Here is a 10,791-nt window from a genome sequence, read left to right on the forward strand (position 1 = left end):
TCTGGATAGGAGTATAGCGTTATTAAAGGTCCCATACTCTACAATTTCTTTCACAGTGTTTTACGTCCACTTATACATTTTGTGTGGTTTTATGTACCAAAAACAGGCATAATTCATTTTTACGACCATTTTCCTACCTTTTTTGAACTAAACAGGCTATATTTGTTGTATATAAAGCATGTCTGTGTTGAAATACTCCTCATAACTGCTGCATAAATGGATGGGGCGAAACTGCTTTATGCTGAGTAGGCAGCTATACGTAGATGTGTATGTTTTCATGACACATATGGTCATTTCCATATAGGTACTAGAGAGTGAATATGTTTTGCAACTTTGAAGGGCTCATATCCTACATTTTTATGGTATTTAAAAAAAAAAAAGGGCTCTTTAAGAACACTTCCTAGAAAACAACTTATCCACACACACACAGCCATTCTCACACACACTCAAATCATTCCCAACATGCTGTCCGGCCCTGCTGTTTGATTTTAATCCAAACGAGCAGATTATAGACTCATTTCCGATATTATCTTCTACCTATGCAAGCCGAGCAAAGGGCTGAGGCCGCAAGCCTTTCTGATTTAGCACCCCCCTCCTCCCCCCTCCACCCCCCTGCATCAACTCAACACGTCATCAAATTCATCCCAGAAAATGAATACAGCTGCAGGGGCAAGACAGCACACTCCAGCTCCACAAGCTCACAGGGATTCTCAATGTCTGATCGCCAGTTTTGCGTGACACGGCTGGAATTATGCATGAAGGCGAGTTGGTGGAGCTGGAAGCCCCTGGAGATCCACTTCAAGGGCCCTCTGATGCCCAGAAGCCGTGCGGGCCCTGTGAATCATGAATGAAAGGCGCAATGGAGTTATATTTATAACTTGGGCCTGAGCTCTTTGTTTGTCAGGTCGAAGCTGTGGCTGTTTGGAGTGTGTGGCTGTGTCCCGTAAACAGGATTACCAAGCCTCTTGACCCAGTGAGGTTGAAACTGCCTTCAGCCTGTATATAAGAGCGTGCAGGAAGGTGAAAAGGGGATGCAGATATAAGGGATCTTAAGGGCTGCAGGCTGATGGAAAAGATGAGTAGCTGAATATGGTCCTTGTGGACTTGCAGTAGCATAGATTGCCCTGGAGAACGGGTCATTACAACCCAAACATGGAAATTTACAAGGCTGTTTGTAAAAGCTAAAAATATGTGTGCTGCATGATAAACAACGATCACCAATTAATATAACTGATATAATATAACAGTATATCATATAAATCCTTTGGTTATCATAATTTCCTAATAGAAGTGTCATCAAATGTGGAAATACACACGTTACCAGGTCTCTAACATTATATTACGGAGCCCATAGGGTCGCAATAGTAATTGCAAATTAGCATTATCAGCATTACTTAGGTAGAAAAAAAAGTAGGTGTCATCAACAAGCAGGTTTAGTGGACGCCTCAGTACAAAACATCCAAGATAAAGCCACCATGTTTCTTATAGCAGGAGATTTTCATAGCATACAGTGTAATCTTCCAAGCCGCTTCTCCTTCTGGGTCGCGGGGGAGTGCTGGAGCCTATCCCAGCGGTCATCGGCTGGAAGGCAGGATACACCCTGGACAGGTCGCCACTCCATCCAGCAGTACACAAAGTCTTGAAAAATAGAAAATATGAGAACTATTTTCCAAAAGGACACAAAAGCAGCCCCCCTTGTGTACTGACCCGAAGACCGGTGTGGTTGGTATAGCATAGTGGGTAACATCTCTGCTTTCCACACTGTAGGCTGGGGTTCAATCCCCACCTGGGCAAACACCCATCACTTTACCAATAAGAGTCCTTGGGCAAGACTCCCAACACCGCCTTCACCTACCTGTGTAAACGTGACCAAATTGCAAGTCGCTGTGGTTAAGAGCGTCTGCCAAATGCCGTAAATGCACTGCAATTTAAAAAGAAAATGCTGAGCAAGCAATAACTGCAAATGCTCAAACGATGACGTATCTGCACCTTAGCACACCACCTACATTCATCTTCTAGGTGACAGTCAGATGTTGATCCTAAAGTCAATCAAGATAACCAGCACTGGGATACTGTGAATCCTTCTAAGCCTTTAAAGCTCTTGATGTTGCTGACAGGCCTGGCAGGTGAGTGTGCTAATCGCCCATTAGCCTGTGGCATAGTTAGACTTCACCCTGAGTTCTGAGGTCAGGAAAAACAGGGATCATATTAAGAGCTGTTTTTCACTATCGTTGGACGTAACACTGATGGGCATGGTGTAGCCAGCGCACATGGTACTGTTGGATTACTGTGACCTTACTGTCACTGCATTCAGTTATTGTCCCGTAAGGATACACTTTGGAGTTGGGAATGTCTGAGAGCTCTGAATGCGTCTGATCTAATAGTTTTTGTTCATTACGAGCCTAGAGCTCACCGGATCATTTATATTAATCCCCTCTAAGACCCATATCCTACCTTTTTCTTGTAAGTTATTACCCCACCTGCCAAGGTCCACTTATAATCTTTGTGCGGGTTTATGAATGAAAGAAACAGCTGCAATGCATTTTTACAGGATTGTTCTCAAACCTTTCTTTATACCTTAGAATGAAACAGGCTGGCTTTGTTAGTGCGCAGCTATGACTAATATATTTAAATGACCTCTATTGTGATTGGCTGCCCTCGTTTAAAAACCAGTCTGAGCTGAAACACTGTGGGTGGGGCTAAATTGCTGTAGGTTGAATAGGTGAATAAATGTAAAGGTGTCAGTTTTTGTGGCATCACAAAAAAAAAAAAAAAAAGTTTAGTTTCCATATTAAAGGCCTGTATGTGGGCCCACACTTGAATTCTTTGTCCTGAATTATTAACACTAGTTACCGAACAATAATTATTAAGATAAAAAACGGAATAATGAGCCTATTTAAAGGGCTAAAGTAGGCCTGTCACATTTATTACATCATAGAGCTGATCGTAATTATTTTCCACAACTGTTAGTTTCCACAATCATGTGTTAACTTTAAACAGAAAACAGAATGTGAATGCGGTTCATCAGTTGGGTTGAGGCAAATACATGTGATAAAATAAGAAAGAAGAAAACACATTTATTGAGTGACGTCATGTGTCTTACGAAAACAAGAAAACTCAATTACTTCTATGGCAATGAATTGTCAGCTAAAATTTCATGGCCTGATCTAAAATGCTGCAGAGATTCCGTTTGAAGAAAAAAGGTCCCTTGAAATAGGACTGAAATGTCTGGAGCAGCTCACATCAAAGCAGGCCTGTCTGTTTGTCAGGCTCAGTAGCCAGCATTACCTGGACATCAATCACTCAGGGCCAGGCATGTGGAGCCTGGCTTTATGGCCAAGGTCAGTGACCTCTGGCTAATGCACTTTGCCAGACAACAGCATTGCTAATTTGTTGTGTGCTTCATAGTGTTCTCAAATTATATTAGCTAGCCCAGGAAATGTCTTTCCTCTTCCTGTCCTATATTTTCTGAAGGAGCACTTTGCAGAGAAGCCTTTAAGTTTCCCCAAAACAGATGAAGATCTAAAAGTGGCCTAAATCAAGGCACTCTAATTTAAGCTTCTCTGCACGGTCAGAGACTCTATAAGTGATACTTTTTTAATCCCACAAACGGGGAAATTCCACCTCCGCATTTATCCCGTCTGTGAAGTGAAACACCACATACACACTAGTGAACACACACACTAGGGGCAGTGAGCACACTTGCCCAGAGCGGTGGGCAGCCCTATCCACAGCACCCGGGGAGCAGTTGGGGATTAGGTGTCTTGCTCAAGGACACCTCAGTCATGGACTGTTGGCCCTGGGGATCAAACCGGCGACCTCCCGGTCACAGGGCCAGTTCCCTAACCTCCAGCCCATGGCTGCCTTCATTTGTTTACCTTCCAGGAAGGAGTCAAAGAAAACAGTGAAATAACCGGAATTTTTAAAACTGGAGCGATTAAATGATACTGAGAAAACGGTGCTCACCTCAACTGTCACCAAAATGTTCACCATCAGATAAACAGTGCCTAAAGCTCTCATCTTTGAGAGGAAAGTCTCTGCTTTTGCTTCTGAAAAAAATCAGCAATCTGTTTCCTTTCACTGTAAAAAGACTCAATGCTATGGCTCTGAAAGGATGTGCCGCTGTCTGGAAGCCCTTACTGAGAAAATGAAACAGACAAAAGGAACAAAGAATCGGTGGGTAACGAACTGACTGGCCGTTTCAGAAACCAGACCTCAGCATCACTGAATCTGTTTAGGATATACTTGGATGGTGAAAAGCAGAAAATTCAACCAACTTCTAAGACTGAACTTTGGGGGTGTGGAAATACATCCCTGCAGATTTCTTGTTGTAAGCTGTAATAAAGACAAACTGTTGACACACTAAATACTCAAGTAATAATAATAATAATAATATTTAGCTGTCAAAGTTTCATAATACTGAGAAATAAATACCTTCTACTTCGATTCTTACTTTTGCACACCACTGTATCTAAAAATAATGCATTTATATCTTAAATGATAGGTGCTTTGTCTATAATTACCCCAAGCAAACGGCCAAGATGACTCTGACAAAACTACCATCTCCATAGATGGTATGATAGCATCTTTTCTCTAAACGCCCAAAAACAGAGCCTAAACAGCTAAACTGCCGACTCCAAGGAATAAACAGATGGCAAAAGCCAAAGCAAACTTAATCAGCCTCTGCAAAGTCTGTCCAAATAGCCACATTACATAAGCCTGATGTGCTAGAAGGCACGTTTACAAAAAAAAAAAAAACCCTACTTAGATCAGAGGATTTATCCTCTCTGCCCACCAATCACTGCTCCATCTGGACAACATAATTCCAGCTCCTACACCAAGCAGCACCCATTGCCATTGCTAGTGCTTGTGTGCACATAGCAGGTGGTAAGCAAAAGGCCTTCAAGAGAAAGAGAGCAACCTAGGTAAGAAAGAGCCAATCACAGCACATCTGATGCTGTTCATGTGCAGAATGTAGGTATAAAGCCGTGATAAGCGTAGCTTATATAAAGACTGCATTTCACCTTCATGAGTAATTCATGACAATACCACGCATGATGAAGCTTTCTTGACATTTGTGATGAGTAATTGGATATCATTAACGGAATGCCACAGGCTCCGCTGATTTGCTTCATTCAAGCTTCCGACACGCAACGCTCAGAAGGGTCTTATCAAAAATTCATGAGTTCTTTGTGCGGCTCCAGGCTGTGTGTATTATGTGGCTCATATTAGTGCACAGCCATTTCCCCCTAGTCTGTCATTATCCTCTTTCCCTATTATCCTTAACTTCTGGCGGATAAGTGTCTGCCTGTATCGTTAACATCACTTTAACAAGTGTGCAGCCCGATGCCTCACATGCCAATAAATTGCAGTGTAATTGGTGTCACGTTAAACGTTTGCTAATGTTTACTGACATTTATGGAATATACACTGACCGGTCACTTTATTAAACACACTCACTGTCCATTTCATCAGCTCCACTCACCATACAGATGCACTTTGTAGTTCAACAATTACAGGCTGTAATCAACAGTATCTGTTTCTCTGCATACTTAATTAGCACCCTGTTCTTCAATGATCAGGACCGTCACAGAGCAGGTATTATTTGGGTGGTGGATCATTTGTGGTGGTGGCGTTAGTGTGTGTTGTGCTGGTACGAGTGGATCGGACGCAGCAGTGCTGCTGGAGTTTTTAAACATCTCTTTGTCACTGCTGGACTGAGAATGATCCACCAACAAAAATATCCAGCCAACAGCGTCCTGTAAGCGCTGATGAAGGACCAGAGGATGAGCGACACAAACGTCTATCGTCTCTGACTTTTACATCTACAAGGCGGACCAACAAGGTAGGAGTGTTTAACAAAGTGGACAGTGAGTGGACACAGTGTTTAAAAATGCCACGTTTCTTTTTTTGTCCACTTTGATCCACTAGCACCACAGAGTAGGTCCAAGGACGTACACTTAGTAAAGGGACCTGATGGTGTACACAGTGTATATAGCACTGTGCAAAAGTCAGAAACTACAACACTAAGTATCTTAAAAGTAATGAGCTACAGCCGTGTCCTCCCACCAAACGTCCCCACAAGAGTCACTGACGTTATGTTCCCCTTCAAAGAGAACACCTTAGCAGACATTCATTTCTCATGTGCATCTAAAATGCAGTTGTGTAAATAAGGGGAAAGTCAAAAACTGGAATTCAAAACATTCGAAAAATATATAAAGAAAAAGGGACTCCTAACCACCTGGTAGACCACCAAAACGATCCCCATCACATCAACAGCACTTAAAGCTTTCATCTCTGAGCAAGGGGAGAAAACCGAGTTCCACTCTTGCTTCAGATCTGACAACATCCACAGGTGTTTCTGTCCATCCTTCCACTGTGGGAAGACCTCAACACTGCAGATCTGAAAGGATGCGCAGATGTTATTATTGAGAAAACTGAACAGACATAAAAGAAAAAAACACCCAACTGGACATCTGCAACGTGGAGTAAGGTTCTTATGGACTGATGAGTCCAGTGGGGTTACTCGGATTATGAGAAGCATGAGAAGTGCAACCAACTTCTCAGACTTCTTTCTTTGAAAAACTGAAAGCAAGTCTCCTGAGAAGAATGGAAGCTGTATTAAAGGTAAAGGCTGGACTAGCCTGTGGGTAGTGGGTAGCGCTGTCGCCTCACAGGGAGGAGGGCCTGGGTTCGATTCCCCGGCCGGGTGACTGGGGTCTTCTCTGTGTGGAGTTTGCAGGTTCTCCCAGTGTCTGGTGGGTTTCCTCCAGGTTCTCTAGACACACAGTCAGGCCAATTGGAAATGCTACATTACCCCTGGGTGAATGACTGTCTGTCAGCCCTGTGATGGACTGGTCACCTGTCCAGGGTGTATCCTGCCTTCTGCCTGATGACCGCTGGGATAGGCTCCAGCTCCTCCCCGCTGCGACCCTGAGGGAGAAGCGGCTAAGAAAAAAAATGATGGATGGAGGCTTCTGTGTAATTTCCTGTTAAATATGTTTTCTGCTTTTTTCCTGAATGAGTAACTTGTAATTAATGGCTGTTTTCTCTGGGCTCTCTGACGTGTCCACAGTCCCGTGCATGTAAAGCAAATGAACCTCTTTTGTGGAAAAGGGTGTTTTGATTAGTTCATAAATCTAGACAGTAATCACTCTTGGTTCTTCAAAGGTTCTTTAGTAAAGACAGTGGTTCTATCTAGAACCATGAACACTCAAAGAACCATTTGTATGCTTAACCATTTGCTTTCAGTGCATGGTGAAGCAGTTCTGATGTGTTGTATATAGCCCTATATAACCTTTTTCGAAGGTGGTTCTATATAGCACCAAAAATGGTATATTTTTACAGTACTCTTAAAAAATGGTTCTTTAATACAGGCAAATGTTGTCTGTAGAACCATAAACACTCAAGAATCCATAATCATGCTTAAATGTCTTTTTTGCATGGTGAAATGGTTCTTCAGATTGACAGAGAATGATAGAACCCTTTTTAGTGCTATACAGAACCACTTTCATATACTAAAGAACTCTTGAAGAACCATATTTTTTTATGTGGAACCAATTTTTTGGTTCCACATAAGTTAAACCTTACTGTCATTGTTTTTAAACGCTTTTCACAAGAAGTGCGTTGAAGGTGGGCTCTGAGAAAAGCATCTTACAGTCAATTCTACAGCAATGTCGCCCTCTAGTGGTTTTACAAGGTGTAAACTACTGACATCACCTTCAGTCTACACAACAGTTAATCAAGGTTCAGTCATACTGCTGTCACACTCACATAAACAGTCCAGCTCTCAGCAAGAGGTCTTCAAAATATCATTATATATACCACTCTTCTTCAAAAATACTGACAAAAAAGAATATTTAATACAACACGCATTTTGTTTATTTAAAAAATATTTTAAATGGATTTCATTTAATGGGGATGATCATGATTGATGACCTTCTACAGAAGGTGTGTTTCAATGATTAACTCTGTGCTTATTTTGAAAGGAAAATTCTACATGTTTAGTAAAAAGGTCTATGTAACAATAGCAGAACCCTTTTTGCTGCTATATAAAACAATTTACCATCTCTGAAGAACCATACAGTCATGTGCCAAGGTCTGGGCACCCCGGTCGAATGAAATGTGTTGAAAATAAAATAACAGATTAATATCCTCTACTGAGGACAAACGGGCATTTTCCCTCTGACTTTTAGTGCATGAATAATTTCTTTTTATTTTCAGTCATTCTATTTAAATAGGAGTTTAAATATAAAATGAATACAATGCACATTTAATGATATATTTAGCTAATCAACCATAATTGTGCATTAAAACATGCAGAAGTGTGTTCTCTGTAGAGAGCAGTTGACCAGAGGCCTAAACGTTTACACATGACTGTAAACATATTTTCATCTATAGAGCCATGCAAAGAGCCATTTATGTATTCATTTGGTTATCTGAGCGTTTACGGTTTCTTTCATTAAAGAACCCATAATGAACCAATTCATAAGGGTCTATTTGAGTTATTATTATTATTATTGTTGTATTACCGCATATTTGATTATCATATGTCTACAGCAGGCCTAGTTAACCACAAGCTATGAGTGGTGATCTTCAATAAAGTGCAAAATATACTTTTATTTACTTTTAGTTTATTATTAGTAAAGTTATGCAATTAGTAAAGTTATTGAGTTATTAATAAAGGGCATGCTAAACACAACAGCAGTAATATCACTGTAATTATTATTATTAGTATAATGTTAGGCCTTTTTTCTTCTTCTCATTTAAACGCTTTAAATTTGACCTCGATCTTCAGTATGGCATACTCGTAAAATCAAAAGATGATTGAAAATATTGTTATTGATCAGCCATTAATGTCACTCTTTTTCTCTTAATATGCCTGCGCCACATCTCTCTGTTCTTATCCCAACATTCGATAAATGGCCTAAAATAAAGCTTCTTGCAACAAAAATCCATCCTACATCCTATTAAAACACAACCAGCCCTTAGATCAAAGTGTGGGAAACCTAGCTGTCTCTGGATTTATAAAAATCATATTAAGTTTATTTCATACGTCCTGACTGCAGCTCTTGCAAATGCCACGTTTTAAATTAGACATTATTTTCACGTTAAATTCAAATATACTAGAAGTTTGCCAAAGCTAATGATGTAACAGGGCGTGCTATTTGCCATTTGTACTCAAAAACAGTGAGAGAGTGATTTTTAATACATGCTGTATTGCAATAAAGACACTTTCACTGTTTTCTGAAAAAAATTAAAATAGCCAAAACTGCTCATAGCTGCACCTGTCCAGGTGTGTATTCTGCCTTCCGCCCGATGACTGCTGGGACAGGCTCCAGCAACCCCCCCCCAACCCCCCGGGACCATGAGGGAGAAGCGGCTTAGAAAATGTGTGTATGTATGTATGTGTGTGTATGTGTGTGTGTGTGTGTGTGTGTGTGTGTGTGAGCTCATAGCTGCACAAACATCCAGTTGTGCTTTATTTTTGTATTTAGGCCTGTCAGGGAGACTTTTGACCTGCCCCCCCCCCCTCTGTACTGAAGAGTATGGACGCCCTTTTCCACCACCGGAGAAAACTATATAGCCATTTAGTAAGTCATAATTATGAGAAAGAGTGTCTCACAATTACAGCTTGCTATCTCATAATAATGACTTTCTATCTCATTATTTTGACTTGCTATCTCACAATAATAAGATCCTATCTCATAATTGTGACTTATCTAATAAATATCACTTCGCGTCTCATAATTATGACTTGGTGTCAATATTCATATCATAACGACTCGCTATGTCATAATTATGACTTACAATTTCATAATTACAGCTTGCTATCTCCTACTTCTGACTTAGCATTATTATGATTTGGTTCTTCATAATTATGACATCGCATAATAATCACTTATTTTCACAATTATGACATAATCTCAAATGACTGAGATTCAGTCTAACAACTAGCACTTAATATCTCATAATAATGAGATTCTATCTCACAATTATGACTTAGCATCTTTTTTGAATTATGAATTACTTTCTCAATTATGACTTAGCGTCTCATAATAGCGAGATACAGTCTAATAATAATGACTTAATAGCTCATAATAATGACTGACTTGGTATCTTATGACTTGGCATCTGAAAATTACGCGGCGATGTTATCTATATATTATATTATAGTATATTATATTATATATATATATTATAGTGTATAGTACATGGTACAGTATGTATTATTTTGAGGTAGTAAGTAATTACTATGAAACATCAATTCACAATTATGAGACACTTTCTCATTATTATGAGTGATGAATAAGACATGCCATGTCATCATTATGGCAACATGATTATTATTAATAATTTACTTTGTAAACGGCTGTATACTTTGTCCAGTGGCGGAAGCGGGGGGCTTCCACAGAAGTGGGCTCGGTTTGAATGTGCAGCTGTCCTGCTGACAGTGCAGGGCAGAGCTCCCAGGCGCGAGCAGCCTTCAGACCCAGCCTACCTGCTGCACCGCAGAGGCTCGCAGACCGCCGTCGGCACGTGTTCAGAGAAGAGCCAGACTGCGGGACGCTGCTTCACGCCGGTGGCTGTCCAGTCGATGGATTTAGCAGAAAGTTTCTCACAGCTGTGAATCTGTCCAGGTGCCCGAGAGTCTCCGCAACATGGCTTCCCCCAGCACAGGTGAAAGCGACTCCGCACAGGTGAGAGGACGGGCTTCTCCTACAGCTGGTCGACTTCTTTAACTTAAAAAAAAGAGAATGTCAGGCAAGTGTGAGTCCAGTGAGCCGCAGC

At 40.8% G+C, this 10,791-nt stretch overlaps 1 protein-coding gene across 1 annotated transcript in view; it reads right to left on the reverse strand.

Moving 5' to 3' along the window:
• The window catches only part of rhobtb1 (Rho related BTB domain containing 1), a 34,838-nt gene extending 24,260 nt beyond the window's left edge, over positions 1 to 10,578 (reverse strand). The window contains exon 1 of the mRNA XM_017714520.2: positions 10,502 to 10,578. The gene's annotated coding sequence lies outside the window, so the exon portion shown is untranslated. The remainder of the gene's footprint in view (positions 1 to 10,501) is intronic.
• Between the last annotated feature and the right edge of the window lie 213 nt (positions 10,579 to 10,791).

This window comes from Pygocentrus nattereri, chromosome 13 (assembly GCF_015220715.1).
Source record: "Pygocentrus nattereri isolate fPygNat1 chromosome 13, fPygNat1.pri, whole genome shotgun sequence".
In the NCBI taxonomy this organism is placed as follows: Eukaryota; Metazoa; Chordata; class Actinopteri; order Characiformes; family Serrasalmidae; genus Pygocentrus; species Pygocentrus nattereri.